At 40.6% G+C, this 19,614-nt stretch overlaps 1 pseudogene; it reads right to left on the bottom strand.

Annotated features, from left to right (window-relative positions):
* Positions 1–5,536: 5,536 nt before the first annotated feature.
* Positions 5,537–5,947, bottom strand: LOC125936246 (60S ribosomal protein L27-like; annotated as a pseudogene).
* Between the last annotated feature and the right edge of the window lie 13,667 nt (positions 5,948–19,614).

Raw genomic sequence — 19,614 nt, 5'->3', positions numbered from 1 at the left:
ACTCTTCCAGGGCACCTGCCCAGTGTCCGTTTAGGCATACATAACCAAAATCAAATATATATTCTTATAACTTCTCTCCCTTTTCCGTAAAACAAGGAGCATTCTACAAACACTGTTTGCACCTTGCTTTTTTTTTTTTTTCACTTAATGCGTCCTAGAGATCTTTCCTTAGTAGCTTTCCTTATGGTAAGCTTCCTTATTCTTTGTTGTTGTTATTAGAACTGCACAGTATTCCATTTTATGCCACACTTTTTTTATTCGGGTTGTTTCAGTCTGTGTTCTTTTATAAACAGTGCAAGCATTTCTAATCAGACATTTCTGGCTCAAATTTTGTTCCTTCTATTCTCTTGAAATTCTTCAGGCTTACAGAGGGCTGCCCTAGGGGTGCACACTAGACTTACAGAAGGATAGATGTAGAAGAGGCTTTAGAACTGGCCTAATCCAACCCACTGTTTTAAGGGGAAATCAAAGCTCCCATAAAGTGACTTCCCCAGGGTTACAGAGTGGGGCCAGAGTCTAGGTTTACTGCTTCCCTGCCTGAAATTGTACCGGCTAGATCACACGGCTGGATACTGAGTGTGTGTGTGTGCGTGTGCATGCCTCTAGGAATATAAAACTCATTGAATGCAGTGTCAAACATGGTAAGAGCCAGGAGGAGATTACAAAGCCCCTTTCAGCATCGGATCCCTTGGAGCAGGAAGTCACCTGGTTAGGGAAAATCTGGAAAGGCTTCATCAAGGAGGCAGCATTCGTGGTGGGCCTCAAGGGATGGATAAGATTTCACCAGGGAAAAAAGATGAAAGACAAGAGTTGTGAATATGGGAAAATATCAGGTATCTTTGGGTAGCAAGGTGCCTACTGTGGCTGGAGCACAGTGTATGATTAGAAAATAAGACTACTAGTAGTTTTAATGAGACTAGTGAATGCTTACCCTAGACTAGGTGTTATTCTTATTGCTTTATCAATACTAGCCTTTAAATTTCACAACCCTGTGAAGCAAGTACCAGTTGCTTAAAATTATCCCCATTTTACATGTGGGGACACTGAGGCACAGAGAGATTGATAAGTCAACTTAAGTCAAATGTTACACAGTAAAATTACATTCTAGAGAGTCCGACTCTAAAGCAGTGTTAACACTTCTCCATGTTCTTAGGAAATGAGACTGGAAAAAGCCCTATTAGAGAGGATACTGGAATGCTTGTTGAAACACAGAAAGATTTATACTGCCTTGTTTGTAAATGGAAGGAGATACATGTTTATTGAGCATACATACCTTAAAAAACATGTGAGATAGATATCATTTTCGATAGAATTCAGATGGGGAAACTAGGGTTCTGAGAGGGAAAGTAACTTGCTAGCTAGCAAGTGGCAAGAGAGCCCCTGAGGCCGGCATGTGAATGAAAACCAGTGCCTGTGCCCAGGCTGACGTTGATCCAAACACAGCCCATAGAATACTAGTGCCTAGCTTAGAGGGGAATGGGGTTTGTGGTCAACTAAACTTGGGAAATGCTAAGATAAACAAAATTAGACCTCAATTTAATTGCAGATTTTAATATACTTTCCATGCTTCATAAATAGAGAGGTAGATGTTGCATCACAGACTTACCATGATTCACTCTGTTCCCACCACTTCCAAGCCCTTTGTTCAAGTCATATTCAGTGGAAATAGTGCTGGGAGGTATACTGGTTTGGGAAAGCCTGAATAGAACATACTGGAGAAAGGAAGGAAAGATGTGTTTCGTGATCAGCTGGGCATACAGGCACTCTTTACAGATCTATAATGTTAAAATATGAAGGGCACATGAATCTTACTTTCTGAGGATGGCACAGAAAATACATTATCTAAACTTCCATATCTCAGAAGACTGGAATGTTTTGTGGGTTTTTTGTTTGTTTGTTTTGTCTTGGTTTAAGTATCAAAATGGGAAAACCTGATTTGATTTCTAAGCTAGAAATCTCCCAATTTCTATTCTAGTTCTTTCACACCCCAAGGTAAAGATGTTGCAGTGTTGGGAACCAAAAAATATATGTAGGGTATGCTTTTTAGGTTATGCCCGTGAACTTAACTTCTGATTAGCTGGTGGTTTAATTTATAATCTGATATTGCTATTGTATTACTATAAAAGAGAGTATGCTCAAAAAGAATACCTTCACCCTTTCCTTCAAATTGCCTCATGAAATGTAAAACTTACATGTATGGCATGAGTAAACCAAGTAAAACCTTTGTCATTAAAAAAGTATTCTGCAGAACACCTGGATGGCTTAATTGGTTAAGCATCTGACTTTGGCTCAGGTCTTGATTTCACAGTTTGCAGTTCATGAGTTCCAGCCCTGTGTCAGGCTCTGTGCTGACAGCTCAGAGCCTGAAGCCTGCTTTGGATTCTGTGTCTCCCTCTCTCTCTGCCCCTCCCCCACTCATGCTCTGTCTCTCTCTCTCTCTCTCAAAAATCAATAAACAAAAAAAAATTTTTTTTTAAGTATTCTGCAAATCTTAAACACAGTGTGAAAATAATACTCTTTTACCGGCTACAAATTCTGTATGTCAAAGGTCATTTCTGTAGGCAATTGTTATTACATTTGATAAGTTGAATGGAGCTTCCTTTTCAATTCTATGGGTATTTTTTTAATCTGCAGGATGATTATTGGAATGGCCAGAAATGCTATCGGTGCTGATTTTATTACCCCCATAAAATGACCCAGCTCTAAGAACAAGAGGGAGATTTAATAACATCCATTCTTATTTAGAGAGCTGGGGTGTGGGTAAAGGCTTAAATACAACCCTGAGTTCTTGCAAAAACTGGTGGGATCACTGACAGTAGTGTTATTTCATACTTCTGGAGACATTTGACGGGGATCTCTTCAGATACAGACAAGATCGACTTTTGGATATTTTTCCTAAGAAAGTTTTCATAATAACATACTTTGCTGCTGCTGCTGTTGCTCTAAAATTTAATTTTAGTGACTTGAAGCTGTGAGTAAAGTTCAAACTCCCTCTTTTACCACTGCATTCTGATTGGAAGGTAGCTTATTTAGGATAACCATCAGTTCTTTTGCCCGGAGTCTACAGTAAGAGGAACCCAAAGGAAAAACACAAATAAAAAGACGGTATTCACTCATAATCTTTCTTAGGCCAAAATGAACAATATATATATACAAATGCTAGTGAAACAGATTGAAAATAGAACCCCACAAGAAAGTTGAAAATGATGCTAATTGCAATAAAATACAAATCCACCCATAACCTAATTAATATAAATATCTTCTTTCTTTTGCATACCCCATAACATGGACATATACATTGAAATGTGTCTCAAGCACGGGCAACTGGGATCCCCAACCTATGAAACATACTAGCCTTATGAAAATGTTCTCATCTTAGGAACCACTGGATTTGGGATTCTGTACCATTCTAGTGGCTTCTTGGTTTTGGAATTGGGTAGGAAATCTTGGGTGAAAGGAGACTCAAGATGTGCGTCCTGAATTGTAACCTTGGCACCACCCACTCTGTGAGCTCAGACAAATGACTTCATCTCTGGTGCCTGTTTTATTATCTCCCAATTTCTATTCTCGTTCTTTCATATCCAAAGGTGCATGCCATCTGAAGCCTTGGGCACTTTGCATCATAAATCAGAAACAAATCCAGGAGGGAGAAAGAGTGAAGGAGACAAGTACCTGGCTAGGAACACTAAGTTTCTGCACACACTTTGTATTAGGTTTTGTTCATGGTGTTTCATGTTCTGGACCATTCCTTCCACATTTATACATTTTCTCCTGGTCCTTGGAAAACTGAAGTCTCTGTGGAACATTCCATGAATGATCATCAGCATTACGTTCTACTAAAATAACTGGGACCTATTTATAAACCACAGGAAATTGTTCTTGCTCAGGATATTGTCTGAATAAGTAATTTAAAAAGTGGAAAACACTGTCAGTCTTCCATATGTTTTCTCTATTTATTGTTTCCCAAACTGGCCTTGAACATTCCTATCTCTATACCTTTGTTTTTGCTATTCTCATAGCTCACATACCTTCCTCACTTATTCAAATCCTCTCCTTCTTTAAGATTCAGCTCAAATATCACTTTTTTCAGGTAGAAATTTCTATAACTTTTGACATGGGTCCTCACCCCCCACAACCCTCAAAACTATGAGTCACTTGTACCCCCAACACATCACTTAGCACTTAAGTCCTACCCTATTTTGTTTTCTTCTTGTTGCCATTACATAAAATTGGGATTTCCAGAGAGACTGTGAACACCTTGAAGAGAAACTCCCACATGAATAAACCAAGATAGCATCTGATACATAGCTAAGAACACAGAAGGTAGGGGTGCCTGGGTGGCTCGGTTGGTTAAGCGTCCGACTTCGGCTCAGGTCATGATCTCACAGTCCGTGGGTTCGAGCCCCGTGTCGGGCTCTGAGCTGACAGCTCACAGCCTGGAGCCTGTTTCAGATTCTGTGTCTCCCTCTCTCTGTGACCCTCCCCTGTTCATGCTCTGTCTCTCTCTGTCTCAAAAATAAATAAACGTTAAAAAAAAATTAAAAAAAATAATATTAAAAGAACACAGAAGGTGCTTAGTGTTGTGGATATAAGGTGATGGTTTTCAAATGGTCTAAAGCCAAATAAAAGAAAATCACAGAAACCCGATGTGCAAAATAGACAAAAGTTGACCCAGTGTGGTAGAAGTTGGGAGTATAGATAGGGACACTGGCATCCCATAAAATGGGCCCCATTCCCTACCCTCCTCTTTGCTCAGATGCTGGAGCATCCCCACAGCTCACACTCCCTTTCTCCCTTGGCCTGTCCATGCCCAGTGTCCCTAGGCTTCTGTGCTGGGAACCTGACCTTCCCAGCACCTTAGTGGCCTCATTCCATTCCCTCCAGGCATAAGCATAGATGTGTCTGAGCTGAGCTGTTAGAACTCTCCAGTGTGCTAATGTTACCTACCCGCTCCAAAATGTTTGCATTCTCATAGAATTTTTCTAAAGAGAGCACCTCAACCACACCCATGGATCCCTAACCAGTCACTTGGAGAACTCAATATGGCTGATCATGGAACAGTCCTTTTGACCACATTCCCTCTTTCCTACTGCCCCAGCATATTCCCTTAGGAATGCCTGTGTGTTTGAAATTCTGGAAGTCCCCAATAGTATTTTCTGTCAACACAAACATACTCTTCCCCATAAGCAAAATTCTCTTTCTCTTTCATACTCTCAATTAATTGGAAGGAAATAGAGCAAAGTTACCGGTAGTAATTTTTTTTAATTGAGGTAAAATTGACATATAGCATTATATTAGTTTCATTTTAATGAAATTATAATGATTTCATGCAAATACATTTTGCAAAGTGATCACCACAATAAGTCTAGTTAATATCTGTCCCTGTTCACAGTTACATTTTTTTTTCTTGTGATGAGAACTTTTAAGATCTATTCTCTTAGCAACTTTCAAATATGTAATACTGTATTACTAACTACAGTCATTCTGGTGGTACATTTTGTGTGTGTGTATTTTTAATGACTGAAACAAAGCAGATTTAAAACCTCAGCTCCTGGAAGAACCATTTGTTCTTGCCCGTCCTGTACCTCTCCTGGAAGTTTACCTTGGCTACTAATCAAGCCTTGCATTTAAGAGCAGGGTCTCTGAAGACATCCTTGTTGACGACAGTTTTGTCCAAGGGGATATGCACAGAGTACTTTATGGGCATGCATGATTGTAGTTATAAACTTTCACAAAAGACTTGATCTTTGACCTCTTGATGATTTCCTTCTTTCCCATGGCAGCTTGTCACTTTGCAGGGATAGCGGTCAATTCTAGCCACCAGAGCATGGCTGTAGGGACAGTCTGAGGTATCAACATCAACATTCTTCATGGTAACTGCTTTGCATCCGGAGTAGTGACTGGCCAGGACCAGCATCACCTTCCCCGGTTTCATGAACTTGCCCATCTTGATGCCATCTAGATGAACTTGCCCATCTTCGAGCCTCTAGAAGAAAGCTCTGGTGGTATTTTAAATGGCACAAGACACATCTCATTCAGAGCACAGAAACAGAATGAAGAGTGGCTGTACCGTCCACTCCTTGGCCTGGCATCATTCCAGCCCATTTGCCCCAGTGCTGGACTGCACTCCTCCAACATTGACCACTATGGCCTCCTGCTCTCTCGGGCTCCACACTCGCATTCTTGCTCCTCCCCTGATTTGCCAAACATGCTTATTGGACTAACAATGGGTTTGTCCTTGACTTTACACCCTGTTGACCTCTTTGATTATGGAGATCCAGTTTTCACTTCAGACCCCAACTCAGACCCTGGTGCTCTTAGTTTTGTTCACTGGCCAGTGGCCTGTCTGGGTCCACAGATCCCGGCAACTTCAACCACTTCAAAACACCAGGCCCTGCCAACCACAGACGGCAGGCCACACTTGCCAGCTGCAATCTGGGGCTATCTTCCAGGAGACCCTCTTGCCTGTGCTACGAGCCCACTTCCATTCAGTTCCAAACCCTTAACTTAGCAACTCCGATCTCAGTAGCCTCCTGACTTCATACTGCATGTGTTCTTCCCACTATTTACACTCAGATTACCTCTACAGACTTTGGCCTTATTCACCTTTACCGCTCCATGTGCCCTCTAAAACCCTTTGGCTTCCCTGCCCCCCCGTACCTGGCCCACTGCAAGGAGAAGTCATAGCCTCACCATCACCAGTGTGGAACATTCCACTGGCCCCTGAGGAGTGGGCATAAGCCAATCAGGAGAATGATTTTCCTGATAAACCAGTCAGAGAGAAGAGCTTTTTGGTGTTCTTAAGTCCACTGTGCAGGTCAGGAGATTATTCTCAGAGAGAGATATGAAATAGGGAATGTAAATCTGGAGTCTTAGTCCAGTTACAAGGAGGTACACACATTTTATAAAGGGAAAGTGATTTAATCTCTCTCCTATCATTTTACCAGATGGGCTGAGTCCTGCTGGGAATTTGCTGCGAGGGAAACGTTTATCAGGAAGAGAAGTAAAGGACCTGGGATTCTTGTTATCCATCTTCCATAAGCAGTCATTTCTTTTTTCTTTTTTTTTTTTTGTATTTTTTTTTAGGGAGAAAAAAGTGTTGGCCTGAACTCCTCGTGCTTTCTTATGTAATAAAAAAGTCAAGCAAAGGTCATGTCTTGGTTCAGCCTGGACTCGGCAGACTGCCTGCATTATTACAGTGCTGGGAGTCTGAGGCTCTTTGCTCCTTGAGGATTATCATGCAATTCCTCCACAAGTGGTAGGCCTCTTTCTCTGCAGAGGGGGCCCATCTCAGGGCAGGCCATTATGATGTCTACTCTGTTGTTGATGTTCAGCAAGAGTTATATACATCTTAATGGTTTTATAGTAGAAATATTACACTTGGGGGCAAGATTTCCAAAACCAGTTCTCTGACTATGCTAAGTCACTAGCCTATCTGGGTCCCTTTGCTCATTTGTAAAATTATAAAGGTTGATCTCATCAATGAGGTTGATATAACCTTAGAGATACCCTCCAGCTCTGATATTCCCCAACTTTGTAATAAATCCTAGTTGGCATCTAAGCACTGATCAGAACTCTATAAACCAGATAAGATATTCTAGAATTGAATATATTAGTATCCCTCAGGGATCATAGTAATAGAGTCTTTGCTTCAAAAGGAAATCAGCTTTTTCTTCAATAAATAACAAAGATTAGGGGCACCTGGGTGGCTCAGTTGGTAAAGCATCCAACTTTGGCTTAGGGCATGATCTCAGAGTTCGTGGGTTCAAGCCCCACATTTGGCTCTGTGCTGACAGCTCAGAGTCTGGAGTCTGCTTCGGATTCTGTGTCTCCCTCTCTCTGTGCTCCTCCCCTGCTCACACTCTGTCTCTGTCTCTCAAAAATGAATAAACATTTTTTTAAGTTTAAAAAAGTAACAAACATCAAATGAGATAATATATCCATGGGAAATCTAGCATGGAGGGGCACAATACATTTCAGTTAATGGGGCATTTCCTATACTAGCATTTCCCAGAATATAATTCTAGAAAGACTATGCTTTCACTGAGATTCACCAAGGCAACTGTATCCTAAAAGGTCCTTTATAATGTTTTTTAATACATTCAGGATCCAATCAAGGATCACATAATTGCATTTAGTTATTGGTTGTCTTTAGTTATTTTTAATCTAGAATAGTCTTTTTTTCATTTTTCATAACATTGATAATTTGAGGAGTCTCGCCTGGTTATCTTGCAGAATATCACACAATCTGGATTTATGTGGTTGTTTCCTCATGTTTAGATTCAGAGTTAACTTGTTTGGCAAGAAAACTGCAGAAGTGATGTTTGTACTGTTATTTTTTAAAACTATTTTTATTTTACCTTTCATCTGTGATCAAATCTGATAGAAATACATAAGGTGGAAATGGAAGGCTCCCCAAAATGCCAACTCCCGGAAATAACCAGTATTTACATTTTAGTATATATGCCATTACATTTTTTTCCTTCACATAGAACAAAAATGGAATCATTTTCTACATCATTTTTTGCAACTGGCCCTTTTTCCTTATTACTGTTTCTTGGAACGCTTTCTGTGTGAGTACCTGTAGGTCTATCTCATTCCTTTCAGCGGTTTGTTTCCAGCTTTTAGCTCTTAGGAATGATGCTGCAACCATCATCCATGTACATTTTTGTCTTTGTGTATGTCTGTAAGTTTTTCCATAGATTCTATTCATTAAGTAAAGCTTCTGGATCAACTTTGACCTTGCAAAACTGCCACTACAAAACATATCAATTAACACACTCAACAAATATGGAGGAAAGTGACTGTTTCCTCACATCTTCTCCTGGTTTTACCACCACCGTTTTTTTCTTTTCTTTTTCTTTTTTTTAGAGAGAAAGAGAGAGCACAAGCAGGGGACAGGGGCAGAGGGAGAGACGCAGAGGATCTCAAGCAGACTCCATCCTCAGTGTGGAACCTGATGAGGGGCTCAATCCCATGACCTGAGCCAAAAACAAGAGTTGGATGCTCAACCAATTGAGCCACCTAGGTGCCCCACCAACACCTTTTTTGATCTTTGCCAATGGGAAGTGAAACTTGCTTTATCATTATCACTTGAATTTTTAAACTATAAGCAAGGTTAAGTATATTTTTGTATGTCTATTTCCTGTTTTTTAAGGTTCCCTCCCCGCCCCGAATTATCTATATCTATCCTTTGCCTATTTTCCACAGGATTATATTTTTCTTATTGATTTGTAACACTCATTTTTATGTTAAATAAGTTAGCCATTTGTTTTCTGGAGGTGTAATTAATTATTTCATCTAGTTAATTGAAGCACCTAAGTAACACCCTGTGACAGGTGCTCCAAAGAATACGCCCAACTAGAAGAAAGCCATACGTAGATCCTTCTCTTTGAACTTTCCATACAACGAATAGGGGCAAAGCACCTACTTGATTCAGATCTCTATGCATAAATATGTCATATGTTTATAACATGTACACTGGACACTGTGTGTATAATTGGAAAGTGGCTTTTCAAAAAATGTTTTCTCTGTGGCAAATTTCTTTCAAAAAAAAAACTATGTTGAGATTCTTTAAGACAAAATTCTTAAACTACTGGGCTGGGCTGTGGGGGGGTTATAAGGTAGAAGCGGAAATTGTTCTGAAGCTGGAAATAGGGTGCAGATAATGAAATCCAGTGTTTACAGCTGGCCAAATCTTCTCCGCCCCCCCCCCCCCCACCATGGCTAAACACAGTTTGGAAATCATGCCTCTGGAAAGTCTCAAGAAACTCCGAGAAGAGCATCTTCAGAAGATAGACTGTGTCCACTGAAATTTCTCCCACCTCGAGCTTCTGGGTTATGTTCTGTGGCTTCTCGTTGGCAGTCTGCCGATTGCATTGTCAGATGCACTGCCGGCCCAAGTTCAATATTCAGAAATCTTTCCAAACGAAAATGACTTCTGGGCCAAAGTTGTTTTTTGTTTTGTTTTGTTTTTGCTTTGTCTTTCCTATCCCAACCAAATTGGATTCTTTTTCTCACAGTTTGGATCATGTCATTGCATTTTGTAGGAGCAAGATTGTCAGCTTCAGAGACACCTATATTTGGTGATAGTGAGTTATGTTCAGCTTTTTTGCAACATTCTTCTTAATCATCTATCCCAGTTAAGTGGACGTGCTGGCTCTGTGCCTGGTACAAAAATTAAAGATTAGTTAACTGGATTCACTAGGTACATTGCTGCCAGCTCAATTTAAGATACACAATTAACTCTCTTACCTCCTCTAAGTGCCACACTCACTCCTCTGGCCTAAAAGTAACACATTTTTTTTTCTTGTTCAATACTAGTGACTCCTTCATAGAAAGAGACAAACGAAAAAATAATCTCCAACTTTTGAGACCCCAGAGCTGGATTTGTCAGCAAACTGGAATACGTTCAGTCTCCAATAATAAAACATTTTCATATGTTGCTCATAGGGAGTTAGAATACATTTGCTGGGAATTTGATTTCACACATGTAGGCGGTCTAGGAGGGCAAAAGTGAGATATCCACCCCCAGCCCCCAGCACAGCCAAGAAATAGGAAATGGAGAAATAAACACATACAGCCAAAAAATAGGAAATAGGGAAACAAACACAATTTCTGAGTGTTAAACTATGAAGTCAACACATAATGGCACTGTGCAGACAGACATACATAAAAATCTTCTTAAAGGGGCAGAAATCAATATCTATCCTATGCCTTTAAGGTTAAACTGCTGTGGACTCCAGGATAAACTCACATTGAAAGAAAAAAATGCACATTACTTGTAAAAGGAAACACAGCAATGTTGCATGACAGCTTTTTTGGTGGTTATATAATATAGATATATTAATTTTGTTTCATCATTGCTATTCTTTCCATCTGCCTTTTTTCCCACAGGAGAGACTCACTGGAACAAAAATACTTTCCCTTTTTATTTTTTTAACGTGCTGTAATTGCTAACATAGTGGATCTGCTTCAGGACTGTGATTAAAAACACTCATCTGGCTTGGTTGGGACAGAACCTACTATACCTACTTGATTTGTTAAGCTACAGCTGAAATATTTTGATAAGAAAAAAATAGGAAACAGCTCTACAAATAAACAAAGGTATGTCTGCAGTGAAATCAAAACTTTCCCGTCATGAGAAATAAACTCATAACATCTCTTTTCTGAAGCAGAGAAAAGCTGGCATAGAATATGGCTTATTGTGCTACTGATAAGTTCATTTAAAAATTAGGTCTTATGGATGAAGCATATTGACTATCACATCTTTTGGTTCCACTCCTTAGCAGCTATTCAGTGAACTAGGACTTCATAAACAGAATGTTGAGAAAAATATTTCTGCTGCTTCATGGACACACCCATAACACATTCGACAGTGGTCTCCCACGCCCTGGACTTACACACTCATTCTGTACCACGCAGCAGACAGCAGTCAAGTACATGTTGATTGGATTGTACCACAAGGATATTCATCCTAGCTAATCATCTGTAAGGGAGATTGTTTATCTCCTAAAAACGTCGAATGTCTAGAGATTTTGACTGAATTTTGGCCATCAAGTTTGATGCTCCCCTACGACTGCACCAGTTAGAAGAAAAACCAAACAAACAACTATTGCACTCCTCATTCTTTTGTTTGGAGTTATTGTGCCATGATTACTTAATTTGCTTTTCATACTTTGCAGAGAAATTTAAATAGCTCAGATGTTTAACTCTTGGGGGAAAAAATGGTTACTAGTCACACGTAGCAACTACCTCCCTTGAGAAACGTCACAAGGACGTTACAATTGACTGCTGGGTTTGTTCAGCATAGCATGCAAACCAACTTAACATGTTTACATCCAATATCAAATACTATCTTAAAAACAAAGGCACCACTCAAGCCAATCAAAGCAAGGACCCTCATTTTTAGCACCGTGGCACTTCTCTCCCTCACTCTCACATTTTCAACATGTTAAAATGGTTCTGTTCTTACAATATAGGAGTGCGTGTATGTGTCAGAACCACCAAATGCAAATAAAAGGTGGTCAGGGCACCATTCCATGACCGTCCGTCTGTAGAACTCAAAGCTGTTGACCATAAGGAGAAGGGAATTCCAAAGCAAAGGCCTCGTTGGAAACCATGGCCTCAGGGATTCAGTGGACACTGCTCATAGGCCCTGGGGAATAGCTGTGCAACCACCCCAAACCACAGTGACGCCAATGAACTCGTGGAGTCAAACCCTAACAGCATACCTGAAAGCACAGGGAGAAAAGCATTTCAGTTGAATAGATGGATTCTGAGATGAAAAGCACTTTGGAATAGGCCGTTCCCCAAGACCCCACCCTGAAAAAACCCTCTACTTGCTTTGTCTGAAATTGTCTTACTTCTTTCGTTTAGGGCTTTCTTAAGGACTTTTTAGATGAAAATAATTTGAGAGAGGTATAATATTGTTCTTAGTATTATGCTAATGCATAATAGCTGCTCTTAGTTACCCATGCCTTTACATGAACAAGGAATAGAATGTTCCTAAGATAAAATGTGCTCCTAGAGCACAGGGACACAGGAAGAACCAGCCTTCTATGGGTCCTTGGGGAGAGGATGCTGCAAAGGTGAGGAGCTGGGGCTTGATGCTTGACGTTTTGCTAATGGCCTCTCTGGTATCCTGCTTAAATTTCACTCCAGGGGACAGTACTGGTATTTAAGCTGCTGTGAAGCAAACGGGGAGTGGGCTGCCTGAGTGCCGAGTAGGAGAAAGAGCTGCTGATCTGCAGAGGCAGCGTTGTGTAGCAGAAAGAAATGGGGATGGTGGTTGGAAAACCATTTTGTAGCTTTCTGTGGCTTGTAGGTTCTTCCTATGTAATCAAGTCCCCTTGCATGGAAGATCAGCCTTCTCTAGGTATTTACAAAATTAACGTTTCAAGTTAATTCCCAAACCCAAGCCTGCCAATGCACAGGGCTGGAGAAACTTCCATAAGCAAGAAATGGCAATTGGTGGATCTCAGGAGAGGAGCCAACATCCCTCCCCCATTCCTCACTTGCTGCCACTACTGTGTCTCTGCCCAGAGATTGAAGTTTTGTTTTTCACCTTTCTGAGTGGATCTCAAAGCCTTTGACAGACAAGAATGAGGGTTATCCCAGGACAGGGCTCTTAGTTTGTATTCATCAGATTACACTTGGCCAAAGCAACAGTCTCAGTTGGAAGCAAGAACAGGCGTCATGCTTCCTAAGAAGTCTCGTAGGGATTTTGAAAGCACAGGATGAGACTGGAGTATGAGGCAAGTCTCAAAGTAACTAAAAAATGTGGCATCAGTGTGCCTCCCTGAGACTTACACACTGCATATGTTGTGCGTATTCCTTTAATCCAATAGGCCAGCTGGTGGTAGTGGTGATAGTGTGCAGTAGACAATAAAAACCACTGGCATTTACATAGCATTTATGACACACCAGACACTGTTCTAAGACCCTTAATACATCAATAAATAACAATTCATAAGATGGGTACTATTAGCATCCTCCCATTTGACAGATGAGAAAACTGAGGCACAGAGAGATTAAGTTACTTGCCAGAAGGCACATAACAATAATAGAATGCATTACCTTTTAAATTGTAAAAATAACTGCACTGCTATTGCCTTCATTCTGCGGATCAGGAAACTGAGGCTCAGAGGTCTGATGTAACTTATCTAAGGTCACACAGTGTTGAAGTGCTAGCGTGGCCCACTCCTAACGTTTAGGGGCCTTGGAGCAAGCATACAAATTAAGACCCATATTCCATGGCAAAAGCTATACAGCAAGCTTAAAGTTAAATACAATATCTTCTCTTTTCCTGCTTCATAACAACTTGGAAGGCCAGATTCAAATTTAGAATTTTCAGACTTCTTGGTTTGAGCCAGAAAGAGGCAGTGCACAGCGAGCCATGCCCCAGTCCCTGGCCTGGTTCCCTTCTCTTCCCAGCCCCAAAACTCACACACAGATACTTCGGCACATGCTGTCCAACTCTTGTCTGTTCTGTCTACAAACAGCTGTCCCTAAGCCACCCTGAAAGCTAGGAGATACATACCCTTGGGAAGGCATGCCTGGGAAGAGGCCTGTGCAGGTCCTGCAAACAGACTTAGGGCCATGAGCACAGGGAATTCTGGTGTCTCAGTACCTGGAGCATGGTCTAGAGAAGATAGGGGCTCTGGTGGGCATGTTCTTTGACCTACTGGACTCTTGCCTCCATGGAGTGGAGCTTGACATGAGGAGGGCCAAGGTAGGGCTCTCTAGACCTCACAGCTCAGAACAGATGCCCCTCTAGTCAGGCTCTGAGAGAAGCACTGGTAGTGGTCACAGGGCTTTAAACCTGTCTGCCTGACCCCAATGTCCTTGCCCTACTGAACCACCATTAATGTCACTCCTCTGCTTCTAACTCCAGTTTTCATGTCACTGGGACCTGAAGTGGTAGGTAGAGGAACAGCATGGGAAGGAAAGAACCCTAAGGTGGGGGGCAGGGGCGCAGCAGATGAAGGGAAGAAGTTCCCCTCACCCGCTCTCACACCCTCCTTTTCCACCCAGCCCTGCCTCTGGCAGCCAGCTAGGACTGCACAGACACTGCCCAGAGCAAATCCAAGTTCCAACCACACCCTTTCCTTGTTTATGAACACAAAGCAAGGGAGAGAAAAGGAACAGCTTTGAACTGTATTCTTTCAAAGACTGTTAATTCTCTCTTAACCTGTTAGATAAGACTTCTGAGCCATTAACTTGCCTAGAGAAAAAGCCCTTTTTCCTCCTTCAGTTATTAGAAGACAGCCAAGGGGCCTGCAGGCCTAGCTGGTCCTGCTCCTGCAGTTACTTCCTGGCACCTGGCATGGGCTATTTACATGGATTTAGGAAGGATCCTGTCAATCTGTCCAGGCTTCTAAATTTAGTTTCCATACATAAATGCAATTTCCTGTGTTAGCTATCATAATTGAAATTTTCCACAGGCTTAATTTTGTGTTGTTGACGCTCAGATGTCATCATTCGCGGTGTCATGCTTCCCTTTTTAAGGAACTACATTAACACCCCCACTAACCCACAGCTCACAAGCTCCCGACTGCATTCACAGCTAAAACTGCAGCCAGCAAAGGCCGTGGACCCCGACTGCCTGCCGCAGTGCACTCCCCCAGCGGGCCTCAGTTGCACCCTTCTCTCCTTTTCCACAGGCACTGGGGGAGTGAAGACAGACCTCTTGCCAGAATACCAGAGCGTTCATGTCCCAGTCCTGGGACTCAGAAACCCATCCAAACCAGCATGAGGAAAAACACAGTATTTTGTCGTGAGGTGTAGGCCACACTCGGCCGGAGAATGCCTCCAGATCTCTCCAGAGGATTGAAAACAGGAACAGGAAAGCTGTCAGGAACTGACCTCTCTTCTCGCCACCCCCACCCGCCTCGATAGTTATTGTATCTTTTCTCTCTCCCTACGGTCCAATTCTCTTTGCTTCTCCACTCCTTGGCACCCCGAACGGCTGGGCAGGAAGCCCCACAGTCCTCTCCTGGAGAGCCAGGCTAACCACAGCTCAATTCCAAACTGAGATAATTTGATTGGCCCTGCTTGAGTCAGATGTCTATGTCTGGTCCAATCAGCTATGGCTCAAGAAGATGGGTGGAGTCAGAGACAGTATGAATAAGCCTGCAGTTCAGGTCCTTAGGATGGAGTAGATGAGAAGTTCTCATTGATGTGGGTGGGCAGATGCCCTGAAGGCAGGTTGGGTCCCCTACCCAGATTGTACCTGTTTAAGATAGATGAGTATCTGTTTACCTTTGCCTTAACTCTTTGAATGATAAGCAGTTAGAGGTCAGGTGTCACTTTTTTTTTTTTTTTAATTTTTTAACGTTTATTTATTACTGAGAGACAGAGAGACAGAGCATGAGCAGGGGAGGGGCTGAGAGACAGGGAGACACAGAATCTGAAGCAGGCTCCAGGCTTTGAGCTGTCAGCACAGAGCCCTACGCGGGGCTCGAACTCACAAACTGTGAGATCATGACCTGGAACAAAGTCGGTCGCTTAACCGACTGAGCCACCCAGGCGCCCCCGGGGGGTCACATTTATGCGAGTTCTGTTGCACATTGTACATGCTTCTTTACCAGGAATTGTCATGATGGCAATCTCCTCATCATCAGTACCCTTTCTGGCTTTCTGTTGTGGAGCCATTCCTGAAGGCCAAACTCAGAAGTAGAAAGAAATATTGTGGAGAACCCAATATGATCACCACATAGCATTTTGCCTGGTTTAAGCCTGCTTGGAACTTGCATAGAAAAATGACTGTTGTCAATTTGATTCACTTTTTAGGCCCCGAGCCTAATCATAGCATTCATTGCATTTACTTGACCTGTCTAATATGTAAAAACAATAGCCCATTCTACACTCTGAAATATCATAAACCTCTCAGTCCATAAATCCCAGACCAGGATATCTGAGGAATTTTTGGCAGATCCACCCAAGGAATAAGGCCAATCTAGATGTGAGAGGAATTTCTTGAGTTTCAAGCCAACCAAGAACATTAACACTTCACCCATATTTCAGAGGAATGCAATCATTTTGTACAGTTGGACAGTCTTTAGGGAATGGGCAATATTACTATTATACATTTTAAGAAATGTGTATTTGGTTTCCCTGGTATTAATGTTCATGGGGAACAAAGCACTCATTGCAAACTAAATTTGGGGCATGGTATAGTCTATGCTGCCAGATTCGGTTTTTTCTTCTTTCTTTCTTTCTTTCTTTCTTATTACTCTTCTTGATGGAATGACTGAAGAGATATTCTGCACCAAAATCAAGATGTAAGCTAAATTTCATTAATCTCTTTATTAATTCATTTGCTGTTCATTGGACATTTGCTATGTGCTGCTCCCTGCACTAGATGCTGTGTATGCAGAGATAAAGGACCCAAGCCTTGCCCTCAACCCACTCACAGTTCATCAGTGAAGAGAGGTGTATAAACCAAAAATGACAGTGCAATGTAGGAGGGGTGATAAGTACATAGAATGTTAAAGGAGGACAAGGAAGGCACTTCTAACTCAGCCTGGGTTGGGTGGGGTGAGGAAAAACTTCCTGGTGGAGAATGAAGTCTAAGTTTTAAAAGGAGTTAGCCAGCTAGATGAAATGGGAATGGTATTCAGGAAGGAGGAGAGCATGAAAGAACATGATGCATTGCAGGTATTTGGTGATAGGCTTATTTTGGCTGGGGTAAGGCCAGGATTAGTACAGATAGGGTTGGAAAGGTTGACCTGGGACCAGGTCACAGGGCTTTAGGTCAGGCTAAAGTATTGGGATTTTATTCTTGGGTAAGATGGAGTCTTCACAATATTTCTTTTTTTAGGAAAAAAAATTATTGAAATGTAAAATATATGCAGAAACATGCACATGTGATAAGTGTTCCGCAAGCACATGTGATAGGTTCATGAACTGAACACAGCTAGATACCCAGAAACTTGATCATCATGTAACAAGAACCCCTGTAGGCCCATCTTGTTCCCTTCAAGTTAGTACATCCCTCTCCAAGGAGGCCCACTTGCTTAACTTCTAACACAATGGATTTCTTTTGCCTGTTTTTGAACATTATTTAAGTGGGACTTTACTACATATACTTTTCTGTCTGGCATCTATCAGCCAGCGTTATGTTTCTGAACATCATCCACTCTGACACATGGAGATATAGTTCATTCAATATCATGGTTGTATAATATTCCATCATATGAATTTGCCATAATTTATTTATACTTTCTACTATGTACCAACATGTGAGTTATTTCCTGTATGAGGCTACTATAAGTTGTGCTGCTATGAATACTCTTGCATATGTCTTTTGGTGAGTATACGTATGCATTTCCACTGGATAAAACACTGAGGAGTGGAATATCTGGGCCTTAAGCTTAGCATATACTCAGCTTTATTTGGATTCTGCCAGTTTTACAAAGTGATTGGACTAATTTAAAGTCCCAGTAGCAGCATATAATTCCAGTTGTTCCAGTTTCCAACAATTGATATTGTTCATCCTTTTCATTTTAGCTATTATGGTGTGTATGTGTGTAATTGTTATGGACTGAATTGTGCCTTGCCCACTCCCCACCCCCAGCCTGCTAAATCCATGTGCTGAAGCCCTAACCTTCAACGTAACTGTATTTGGATTTACAACGTTTACAGAAGTAATTACATTTCAATGAGGTCATCAAAGGGTGACCCTAATCTGATAGGACTGGTGTCCATAGAAAAAGGGGAAGAGACACTAGAAAGCTCTCCCTCTGTCTGTGCACACACAGAGAAAAGGCCATGTGAAGACACAGTCAGATGGCCAACTATCTGCAAGCCTGGAAGAGAGTCCGTATCAGAAATAAACCCTGCTGGCACCATAATCTTGAATTTCCAGCCTCCAGAACTGTGGGAAAATAAATATCTATTATTTAAGCCACCTAGTCTTTGGTATGTTGTTATGGCAGGCCAAGATGACTAATGGAGTATTGGAATCTCATTATAGTTTTAATTTGTATGTTACTCCTCAAAGTGTATTAAATAACAAGAAAGTTACTAGGTTTATACTACAGCTTTAGGACTAAAAATAAGGAGAAATAACAGAAAGCTAAAGGAACAATCTAGGCAAAAATTTATGAGAGCCTGAACAAAGTCAGAGCCAGTGGGTTGGAGAGAAGGAGTTAGGTCAATAAATAGAGAAGAAAAGAATTGGCAAATCATTTAGATGTGGAAAATAAAGAAGAGAGAGGTGCCAATTCAGCATTTTGTCCAAGAGTGGCCCTGGAGTCAAGCTATGTGAATTCAAAACCTGGCCCTATCACTTAGTAGCTGTCTGACCCGAGCTACATATTTTATCATACCAAACTTCCATTACTTCAACTATAAATTAAGGAATTAATAAAAATAACAACTTCTTTCTAGAGTTACTATGAAAACTAAATGAGATAATGTAAAGTACCTATGGGAAAGAAACATATATCATATAATTATATAAATATAATTAATGTATATAATTTATATATTCCTATATAAATATACAAATTTCTATATAAAAATAGAAATTTCTATTTAATATATAAACTTAATATAATATCAATACATTAATGTTTATAATTAACATAATTATAAATTTTCAATTAAAATTAATATATATGATTAACAAAATTAATAAAGAGCCTATATGATTTAAAATTAGTATAATTACAAGTGAGTTACAAAATTAATATATTATAATTTAATAATATAAATTAATTAATATAATTACTTTATAACTTCATAAAGTTAAAACCAGAGGCTACAATTTATTTGTTATTAAAATGTATTTATTTATTATTTTTAAACATGCAAGAATTAGAAAATTCTTTTAAAGTCTGATGAGTACTTGTTTTCTATTATTTTCTTTGTGAATACTTATAATCGTGGAATACATATAAATTTAGTTTATTTTGTATCCATTCTAGATGCAATATCTCAGTGAATATGAAAATATGCTTTATTGAGGATGATGACAAGATTCCATTTTTCAGTTTTCTTTGCCCATTTAGCTGATGAAAAGTATAGGAAAATATGTCCAGAAAGTCCTTAAAGTCATAATTAGTCCAGTTGAGGGCAAGGGATTAGTAAATTAAAGGTGTCATTAAA

This window comes from Panthera uncia (assembly GCF_023721935.1).
Source record: "Panthera uncia isolate 11264 chromosome A3 unlocalized genomic scaffold, Puncia_PCG_1.0 HiC_scaffold_11, whole genome shotgun sequence".
In the NCBI taxonomy this organism is placed as follows: domain Eukaryota; kingdom Metazoa; phylum Chordata; class Mammalia; order Carnivora; family Felidae; genus Panthera; species Panthera uncia.
The sequence above is the reverse complement of the archived record's forward strand: the minus strand, read 5'-3'. Positions and strand labels throughout refer to the sequence as shown.